General features: G+C 45.0%; 1 long non-coding RNA gene across 1 annotated transcript; it reads right to left on the bottom strand.

The window, feature by feature from the left end:
* Window positions 1-8,723: 8,723 nt before the first annotated feature.
* Window positions 8,724-10,754, bottom strand: LOC311114471. Its single transcript, XR_014611116.1, has 2 exons — window positions 10,649-10,754; window positions 8,724-9,638 (listed from the first exon to the last, which is right to left on the bottom strand). It is a non-coding gene; the product is annotated as an uncharacterized lncRNA (long non-coding RNA).
* Between the last annotated feature and the right edge of the window lie 486 nt (window positions 10,755-11,240).

The following is an 11,240-nucleotide window of genomic DNA, read 5'->3' as shown; positions in this document are numbered from 1 at the left end:
TAATTGCTCCCACAGTTGATTTCTTCAAACCAAGCTGCTTACCTATTGCAGATTCAGTCTTCCCAGCCTGGTGCAGGTCTACAATTTTGTTTCTGGTGTCCTTTGACAGCTCTTTGGTCTTGGCCATAGTGGAGTTTGGAGTGTGACTGTTTGAGGTTGTGGACAGGTGTCTTTTATACTGATAACAAGTTCAAACAGGTGCCATTAATACAGGTAACGAGTGGAGGACAGAGGAGCCTCTTAAAGAAGAAGTTACAGGTCTGTGAGAGCCAGAAATCTTGCTTGTTTGTAGGTGACCAAATACTTATTTTCCACCATAATTTGCAAATAAATTCATTAAAAATCCTACAATGTGATTTTCTGGAGAAAAAAATTCTCAATTTGTCTGTCATAGTTGACGTGTACCTATGATGAAAATTACATGCCTCTCATCTTTTTAAGTGGGAGAACTTGCACAATTGGTGGCTAACTAAATACCTTTTCCCCCCACTGTATATATATATATATATACACACAGTGGGGAGAACAAGTATTTGATACACTGCCGATTTTGCAGGTTTTCCTACTTACAAAGCATGTAGAGGTCTCTAATTTTTTATCATAGGTACACTTCAACTGTGAGAGACGGAATCTAAAACAAAAATCCAGAAAATCACATTGTATGATTTTTAAGTAATTAATTTGCATTTTATTGCATGACATAAGTATTTGATCCATCAGAAAAGCAGAACTTTATATTTGGTACAGAAACCTTTGTTTGCAATTACAGAGATCATATGTTTCCTGTAGGTCTTGACCAGGTTTGCACACACTGCAGCAGGGATTTTGGCCCACTCCTCCATACAGACCTTCTCCAGATCCTTCAGGTTTCGGGGCTGTCGCTGGGCAATACAGACTTTCAGCTCCCTCCAAAGATTTTCTATTGGGTTCAGGTCTGGAGACTGGCTAGGCCACTCCAGGACCTTGAGATGCTTCTTACGGAGCCACTCCTTAGTTGCCCTGGCTGTGTGTTTCGGGTCGTTGTCATGCTGGAAGACCCAGCCACGACCCATCTTCAACGCTCTTACTGAGGGAAGGAGGTTATCCTCCCCTCAATATGGTGCAGTCGTCCTGTCCCCTTTGCAGAAAAGCATCCCCAAAGAACGATGTTTCCACCTCCATGCTTCACGGTTGGGATGGTGTTCTTGGGGTTGTACTCATCCTTCTTCTTCCTCCAAACACGGCGAGTGGAGTTTAGACCAAAAAGCTATCTTTTTGTCTCATCAGACCACATGACCTTCTCCCATTCCTCCTCTAGATCATCCAGATGGTCATTGGCAAACTTCAGACGGGCCTGGACATGCGCTGGCTTGAGCAGGGGGACCTTGCGTGCGCTGCAGGATTTTAATCCATGACGGCGTAGTGTGTTACTAATCGTTTTCTTTGAGACTGTGGTCCCAAGCTCTCTTCAGGTCATTGACCAGGTCCTGCCGTGTAGTTATGGGCTGATCCCTCACCTTCCTCATGATCATTGATGCCCCACAAGGTGAGATCTTACATGGAACCCCAGACCGAGGGTGATTGACCGTCATCTTGAACTTCTTCCATTTTCTAATAATTGCGCCAACAGTTGTTGCCTTCTCACCAAGTGGCTCCGTAAGAAGCATCTCAAGAAGCATCTCAAGGTCCTGGAGTGGCCTAGCCAGGAAGGCCCTCAAAATTGTAAAAGACTCCAGCCACCCTAGTCATAGACTGTTCTCTCTGCTACCGCACGGCAAGCGGTACCGGAGTGCCAAGTCTAGGTCCAAAAGACTTCTCAACAGCTTCTACCCCCAAGCCATAAGACTCCTGAACAGCTAATCATGGCTACCCGGACTATTTGCACTGCCCCCCCACCCCATCCTTTTTACGCTGCCCCCCCACCCCATCCTTTTTACGCTGCTGCTACTCTGTTAAGTATTTATGCATAGTCACTTTAACTCTACCCACATGTACATATTACCTCAACTACCTCAACTAGCCGGTGCCCCCGCACATTGACTATGCAACGGTACCCCCCTGTATATATAGCCTCCCTACTGTCACTTTATTTTACTGTATATATAGCCTCCCTACTGTCACTTTATTTTACTTCTGCTCTTTTTTTCTCAACACTTTTTTGTTGTTGTTTTATTCTTACTTTTTTGTTTAAAATAAATGCACTGTTGGTTAAGGGCTGTAAGTAAGCATTTCACTGTAATGTCTGCACCTGTTGTATTCGGCGCATGTGACCAATAAAATTTGATTTGATTTGATTTGATTATTGTCCTGTAGCCCATCCCAGCCTTGTGCAGGTCTACAATTTTATCCCTGATGTCCTTACACAGCTCTCTGGTCTTGGCCATTGTGGAGAGGTTGGAGTCTGTTTGATTGAGTGTGTGGACAGGTGTCTTTTATACAGGTAACAAGTTCAAACAGGTGCAGTTAATACAGGTAATGAGTGGAGAAAAGGAGGGCTTCTTAAAGAAAAACTAACAGGTCTGTGAGAGCCGGAATTCTTACTGGTTGGTAGGTGTTCAAGAACTTATGTCATGCAATAAAATGAAAATTATTTACTTAAAAATCATACAATGTGATTTTCTGGATTTTTTGTTTTAGATTCCGTCTCTCACAGTTGAAGTGTACCTATGATAAAAAATTAGAGACCTCTACATGCTTTGTAAGTAGGAAAACCTGCAAAATCAGCAGCGTATCAAATACTTGTTCTCCCCACTGAATCTAGATATCTTTAGAGTTAATTCGGGAAACGGTAACTCGGTAAACAACTTTTCCAGTGGTGCCCCAAATTCCTAATGAGTTAATTGTTATATGATTAATTTAATCTAGTAACAATAAACATAGTAGGTAATTATTTGATAAATAATCGTCATCACAATAATAATAATAATAATAATAATATAATAATAATAATAATAATAATATAATAATAATAATAATAATAATAATAATATGCCATTTAGCAGACGCTTTTATCCAAAGCGACTTACAGTCGTGCGTGCATACATTTTTGTGTATGGGTGGTCCCGGGGATCGAACCCACTACCTTGGCGTTACAAGCGCCGTGCTCTACCAGCTGAGCTACAGAGGATGAATGAAAGTCACGTCACAAGTATGAAGAATTCGTCAAGAAAAAGACAGAAGAAAGACTTGCTTTTCAGTCAATTTTACAATTTTGTTTGTAACATGAATCCTACATCTTGTCTGGAGAGCATCTTGTCTGGAGAGCATCTTGTCTGGAGAGCATCTTGTCTGGAGAGCATCTTGTCTGGAGAGCATCTTGTCTGGAGAGCATCTCGTCTTTGAGATGCTTTAATCAGTGTAACCTAAGATTACAAAAGTCCTGGGGAGTTCTTCAGTATATTTATTAGAGGTTTAATGTGACTTGGAGGGGGAACATTCATTCTCTACGCAACAGCATAATAATAATAATAATACAACAATAACAGTTAAACATAAGGAACAAAAAGATGAATTCTCCTGAACAGGGACAGTAAGTTGAGGGCCAGTCCCAATTAGCTCCCTAGCCCTTCCCTTTAGCCCTATCCATTCCATGTTTGCAGATCTGCAAAGTGTTGCCCAAGTGGAAGGGGTGGGGAGTACATTGGTACCGACTGGTGGAATACACTTCTCCCCTGCTGAAATAAGGAGATAACAGGAGATACCATCTCAGGCAAAGGTAGAGGGGCCAACAGGAGATACCATCTCAGACAAAGGTAGAGGGGCCAACAGGAGATACCATCTCAGACAAAGGTAGAGGGGCCAACAGGAGATACCATCTCAGACAAAGGTAGAGGGGCCAACAGGAGATACCATCTCAGACAAAGGTAGAGGGGCCAACAGGAGATACCATCTCAGACAAAGGTAGAGGGGCCAACAGGAGATACCATCTCAGACAAAGGTAGAGGGGCCAACAGGAGATACCATCTCAGACAAAGGTAGAGGGGCCAACAGGAGATACCATCTCAGACAAAGGTAGAGGGGCCAACAGGAGATACCATCTCAGACAAAGGTAGAGGGGCCAACAGGAGATACCATCTCAGACAAAGGTAGAGGGGCCAACAGGAGATACCATCTCAGACAAAGGTAGAGGGGCCAACAGGAGATACCATCTCAGACAAAGGTAGAGGGGCCAACAGATCAGAACAGGTCATATCCTCTACAGTGTACTGGTGGACATATTGGGAGATATTATATATTTGGGCACTAGGTGAGAGCAGACCTACATGAGTAGAACATGATTAGAACCATATGTTGAAGTAAACAGTCTAAATGACACAGAAAGCAAACATACTGAACGTCTAATATAATGTTCACGTTCACCAGTGATCCAAGGCACAGTAGCAGTGTCTCATGCTTTCCTTGTTCACTTTCAACTAAACCAATTTAACTTTAACCGCACAGCAAGTGTAACAGAGGGGGGAAATGATGCCAGTTGTTGGTTGGTGTTCACTCTCGTGGCGTTGTGCTCTAACCCAGCATGTTGCATTGGTACTATACTGCAATGCAATCAGCGTCCTGGGTTACTACCAACAGAACCACAGGACTGTTACATGGAGAATGTTACTGTGGTAGCCTGGGTAACAGTCAGTCTACCAACAGAACCACAGGACTGTTACATGGAGAATGTTACTGTGGTAGCCTGGGTAACAGTCAGTCTACCAACAGAACCACAGGACTGTTACATGGAGAATGTTACTGTGGTAGCCTGGGTAACAGTCAGTCTACCAACAGAACCACAGGACTGTTACATGGAGAATGTTACTAGCCTGGGTAACAGTCAGTCTACCAACAGAACCACAGGGCTGTTACATGGAGAATGTTACTGTGGTAGCCTGGGTAACAGTCAGTCTACCAACAGAACCACAGGACTGTTACATGGAGAATGTTACTGTGGTAGCCTGGGTAACAGTCAGTCTACCAACAGAACCACAGGACTGTTACATGGAGAATGTTACTGTGGTAGCCTGGGTAACAGTCAGTCTACCAACAGAACCACAGGGCTGTTACATGGAGAATGTTACTGTGGTAGCCTGGGTAACAGTCAGTCTACCAACAGAACCACAGGACTGTTACATGGAGAATGTTACTGTGGTAGCCTGGGTAACAGTCAGTCTACCAACAGAACCACAGGGCTGTTACATGGAGAATGTTACTGTGGTAGCCTGGGTAACAGTCAGTCTACCAACAGAACCACAGGGCTGTTACATGGAGAATGTTACTGTGGTAGCCTGGGTAACAGTCAGTCTACCAACAGAACCACAGGGCTGTTACATGGAGAATGTTACTGTGGTAGCCTGGGTAACAGTCAGTCTACCAACAGAACCACAGGACTGTTACATGGAGAATGTTACTGTGGTAGCCTGGGTAACAGTCAGTCTACCAACAGAACCACAGGGCTGTTACATGGAGAATGTTACTGTGGTAGCCTGGGTAACAGTCAGTCTACCAACAGAACCACAGGACTGTTACATGGAGAATGTTACTGTGGTAGCCTGGGTAACAGTCAGTCTACCAACAGAACCACAGGGCTGTTACATGGAGAATGTTACTGTGGTAGCCTGGGTAACAGTCAGTCTACCAACAGAACCACAGGGCTGTTACATGGAGAATGTTACTGTGGTAGCCTGGGTAACAGTCAGTCTACCAACAGAACCACAGGGCTGTTACATGGAGAATGTTACTGTGGTAGCCTGGGTAACAGTCAGTCTACCAACAGAACCACAGGACTGTTACATGGAGAATGTTACTGTGGTAGCCTGGGTAACAGTCAGTCTACCAACAGAACCACAGGGCTGTTACATGGAGAATGTTACTGTGGTAGCCTGGGTAACAGTCAGTCTACCAACAGAACCACAGGACTGTTACATGGAGAATGTTACTGTGGTAGCCTGGGTAACAGTCAGTCTACCAACAGAACCACAGGGCTGTTACATGGAGAATGTTACTGTGGTAGCCTGGGTAACAGTCAGTCTACCAACAGAACCACAGGACCGTTACATGGAGAATGTTACTGTGGTAGCCTGGGTAACAGTCAGTCTACGAACAGAACCACAGGGCTGTTACATGGAGAATGTTACTGTGGTAGCCTGGGTAACAGTCAGTCTACCAACAGAACCACAGGACTGTTACATGGAGAATGTTACTGTGGTAGCCTGGGTAACAGTCAGTCTACCAACAGAACCACAGGGCTGTTACATGGAGAATGTTACTGTGGTAGCCTGGGTAACAGTCAGTCTACCAACAGAACCACAGGGCTGTTACATGGAGAATGTTACTGTGGTAGCCTGGGTAACAGTCAGTCTACCAACAGAACCACAGGACTGTTACATGGAGAATGTTACTGTGGTAGCCTGGGTAACAGTCAGTCTACCAACATAACCACAGGACTGTTACATGGAGAATGTTACTGTGGTAGCCTGGGTAACAGTCAGTCTACCAACAGAACCACAGGACTGTTACATGGAGAATGTTACTGTGGTAGCCTGGGTAACAGTCAGTCTACCAACAGAACCACAGGGCTGTTACATGGAGAATGTTACTGTGGTAGCCTGGGTAACAGTCAGTCTACCAACAGAACCACAGGGCTGTTACATGGAGAATGTTACTGTGGTAGCCTGGGTAACAGTCAGTCTACCAACAGAACCACAGGACTGTTACATGGAGAATGTTACTGTGGTAGCCTGGGTAACAGTCAGTCTACCAACAGAACCACAGGACTGTTACATGGAGAATGTTACTGTGGTAGCCTGGGTAACAGTCAGTCTACCAACAGAACCACAGGGCTGTTACATGGAGAATGTTACTGTGGTAGCCTGGGTAACAGTCAGTCTACCAACAGAACCACAGGGCTGTTACATGGAGAATGTTACTGTGGTAGCCTGGGTAACAGTCAGTCTACCAACAGAACCACAGGACTGTTACATGGAGAATGTTACTGTGGTAGCCTGGGTAACAGTCAGTCTACCAACAGAACCACAGGACTGTTACATGGAGAATGTTACTGTGGTAGCCTGGGTAACAGTCAGTCTACCAACAGAACCACAGGACTGTTACATGGAGAATGTTACTGTGGTAGCCTGGGTAACAGTCAGTCTACCAACAGAACCACAGGACTGTTACATGGAGAATGTTACTGCGGTAGCCTGGGTAACAGTCAGTCTACCAACAGAACCACAGGGCTGTTACATGGAGAATGTTACTGCGGTAGCCTGGGTAACAGTCAGTCTACCAACAGAACCACAGGGCTGTTACATGGAGAATGTTACTGTGGTAGCCTGGGTAACAGTCAGTCTACCAACAGAACCACAGGGCTGTTACATGGAGAATGTTACTGTGGTAGCCTGGGTAACAGTCAGTCTACCAACAGAACCACAGGACCGTTACATGGAGAATGTTACTGCGGTAGCCTGGGTAACAGTCAGTCTACCAACAGAACCACAGGACCGTTACATGGAGAATGTTACTGCGGTAGCCTGGGTAACAGTCAGTCTACCAACAGAACCACAGGGCTGTTACATGGAGAATGTTACTGCGGTAGCCTGGGTAACAGTCAGTCTACCAACAGAACCACAGGACTGTTACATGGAGAATGTTACTGCGGTAGCCTGGGTAACAGTCAGTCTACCAACAGAACCACAGGACTGTTACATGGAGAATGTTACTGCGGTAGCCTGGGTAACAGTCAGTCTACCAACAGAACCACAGGACTGTTACATGGAGAATGTTACTGCGGTAGCCTGGGTAACAGTCAGTCTACCAACAGAACCACAGGACTGTTACATGGAGAATGTTACTGCGGTAGCCTGGGTAACAGTCAGTCTACCAACAGAACCACAAGGCTGTTACATGGAGAATGTTACTGCGGTAGCCTGGGTAACAGTCAGTCTACCAACAGAACCACAGGACCGTTACATGGAGAATGTTACTGTGGTAGCCTGGGTAACAGTCAGTCTACCAACAGAACCACAGGACCGTTACATGGAGAATGTTACTGCGGTAGCCTGGGTAACAGTCAGTCTGTGCCTTCATGCTACTGTTTGACAAAGAGTTGACTTGATAGCACCAACAGATCTGGGACCAGGTTCAGATGTACAACCAGACTGCTAGTAAATACATATCTATGATACCATCAAAATAAGGATCAATAAAAAGTTAACAGAAATATATAAAATCAGAGAAAGCTAATATTTTAAGACTAATAGTAGTAGTAATAATAATAAATTTTTTGGTATTTGACAGCAGAGGGTTAAAGTTAGTGAACTGGTTGTGTGCATCCCAAATGACAGCCTAGTCCCTTTATAGTGTGCTGCGTCTGGACAGTAGTGGCCTGATCCGCCTCTTTCACTTCCTTCATCAATCCATGTAGCGAAACAGAATGTAAGCTTGAGAGATCAGGATTGTTGAACGAGGCTAATAGGTTAGTGCACTATACAGGGAACAGGGTGCCATTTGGGAAGCTACCGTTGTGTGCAGCCCTATGTTAGCAACTACAACAGTAGGCTTTATTAAGTTAACAACGGTGGTAGCTAGCTAGTAGCTACCTAGGATGCTATTCTCAGTGTCCCAAATTACACCCCATGGGCTCGGGTCAAGAATAGTGCACTATATAGGGAATAGGGTGCCATTTGGGACATGGAATTACTTCTAGGACATTATCATAGCTTGTAAAGCGGTCAGTCAAAACTCATTTCATTTCATTCTCATCATCAGGTATCATTTAAGTAAAATATTTATTCCATTCTTTTATTATACCTTTCAGTAAGTCAGATTACACGAGCACAGGTCTGCAAAGAGTGCAAATGTAAAGATTAATTAATGATTATACATTATTTCAAAGTTTAATATTCATTTTAAATGTCTTGTTCAGAAAAACAACAGGCTCATAAGGAACAAGTCGAGTCCCTAAAAGAACCCCAAATACTCCCACTCCACCCAGGCCAAAATAACCAAACACCCCTTCCCTTCCAACCCAACAATCTCAAAAACTGCAACTGCACTTCAACCAAAAAACCTTACAACTGAGGAGGTGGGGAGAGAGGGGGAACTGTGGATAAAGGAGGAGGGTAGGAGACTCATTTCTAAAGCGTTGTTGGATATAATATCTCTTCTCATTGGCTGGCGGAGTAAGGGTGTATCCAGGTCATCGTTATGGCAATAGAGGGTCAGGGGTTCGGAGCTACAGTGGCCCCTGGGAAGGTGTGCATCCGAAATGGTACCCTATTCCCTATATAGTGCACTACTTTAGACCAGAGAATAGCACCCTATTCCCTATATAGTGCACTACTTTAGACCAGAGCCATATAGACCCTGCGATAAGACTAGGGTCTTGTCCAGTGTCTTGTACATCAAGCTGTCTCACTCTACACTAACAGGTCGTTGGCCCATGGGGCAGGAGCTTTTCTGGCTCGGAAAAGGCTACTATCGGCCCTGGTCAAAAGTACTATATAGGGAAGAGGGAGCCATTTGGGACACGCCCGAGGTGGACCACATCAATGTACAATGAGGGCCCCGGCTGCGTAGCTAACAGAGCTGTCCTGCCAGTTCCTGCACTGGGACGACTGGGCATAGTTTAGGAAGGAGAAGTTCATCTCTGTTCCACTCTTCCTCAGCTCAGACACAGCCTGGAAAACACAACCAATCACACACAGGAACAGTCAGATACACGTCACATGGCACAGGAACAGTCAGATACACGTCACAGGACACAGGAACAGTCAGATACACGTCACAGGACACAGGAACAGTCAGATACACGTCACATGACACAGGAACAGTCAGATACACGTCACATGACACAGGAACAGTCAGATACACATCACATGACACAGGAACAGTCAGATACACGTCACATGACACAGGAATAGTCAGATACACGTCACATGGCACAGGAACAGTCAGATACACGTCACATGACACAGGAACAGTCAGATACACGTCACATGACACAGGAACAGTCAGATACACGTCACATGACACAGGAACAGTCAGATACACGTCACATGGCACAGGAACAGTCAGATACACGTCACATGACACAGGAACAGTCAGATACACGTCACATGACACAGGAACAGTCAGATACACGTCACATGACACAGGAACAGTCAGATACACGTCACATGACACAGGAACAGTCAGATACACGTCACATGACACAGGAACAGTCAGATACACGTCACATGACACAGGAATAGTCAGATACACGTCACATGGCACAGGAACAGTCAGATACACGTCACATGACACAGGAACAGTCAGATACACGTCACATGACACAGGAACAGTCAGATACACGTCACATGACACAGGAACAGTCAGATACACGTCACATGACACAGGAACAGTCAGATACACGTCACATGACACAGGAACAGTCAGATACACGTCACATGACACAGGAACAGTCAGATACACGTCACATGACACAGGAACAGTCAGATACACGTCACATGACACAGGAACAGTCAGATACACGTCACATGGCACAGGAACAGTCAGATACACGTCACATGACACAGGAACAGTCAGATACACGTCACATGACACAGCCCTGTGTACAAGAAGATCTGTGTAACTAAAGGTGTATTGTAGATGTCAGATTATAATCTGATTGGTTGTTCTTATGACTCACGTTTAGCAGCACTCCAATAGGATGACGTCCACAGATGGTGTTGTGGTATTTCTTCAAGTAGTTGGTGAAGGACATGGGGTCCAGTGTTTCTATAATGCCCATACCCTGGAGAGACAAGACAGAGGGGTTCAGAACCCAGTCTGATACACCTAACAGTTAGCTATATCACCCTAACCCTGGAGAGACAAGACAGAGGGGTTCAGAACCCAGTCTGATACACCTAACAGTTAGCTATCTAACCCTAACCCTGGAGAGACAAGACAGAGGGGTTCAGAACCCAGTCTGATACACCTAACAGTTAGCTATATCACCCTAACCCTGGAGAGACAAGACAGAGGGGTTCAGAACCCAGTCTGATACACCTAACAGTTAGCTATCTAACCCTAACCCTGGAGAGACAAGACAGAGGGGTTCAGAACCCAGTCTGATACACCTAACAGTTAGCTATATCACCCTAACCCTGGAGAGACAAGACAGAGGGGTTCAGAACCCAGTCTGATACACCTAACAGTTAGCTATATCACCCTAACCCTGGAGAGACAAGACAGAGGGGTTCAGAACCCAGTCTGATACACCTAACAGTTAGCTATAT

The sequence above is a fragment of the Coregonus lavaretus genome (genome assembly GCF_964263955.1).
Source record: "Coregonus lavaretus genome assembly, contig: HAP1_SCAFFOLD_737, whole genome shotgun sequence".
Lineage (NCBI taxonomy): Eukaryota > Metazoa > Chordata > Actinopteri > Salmoniformes > Salmonidae > Coregonus > Coregonus lavaretus.
This window is presented reverse-complemented; position numbering and strand designations above follow the sequence as displayed.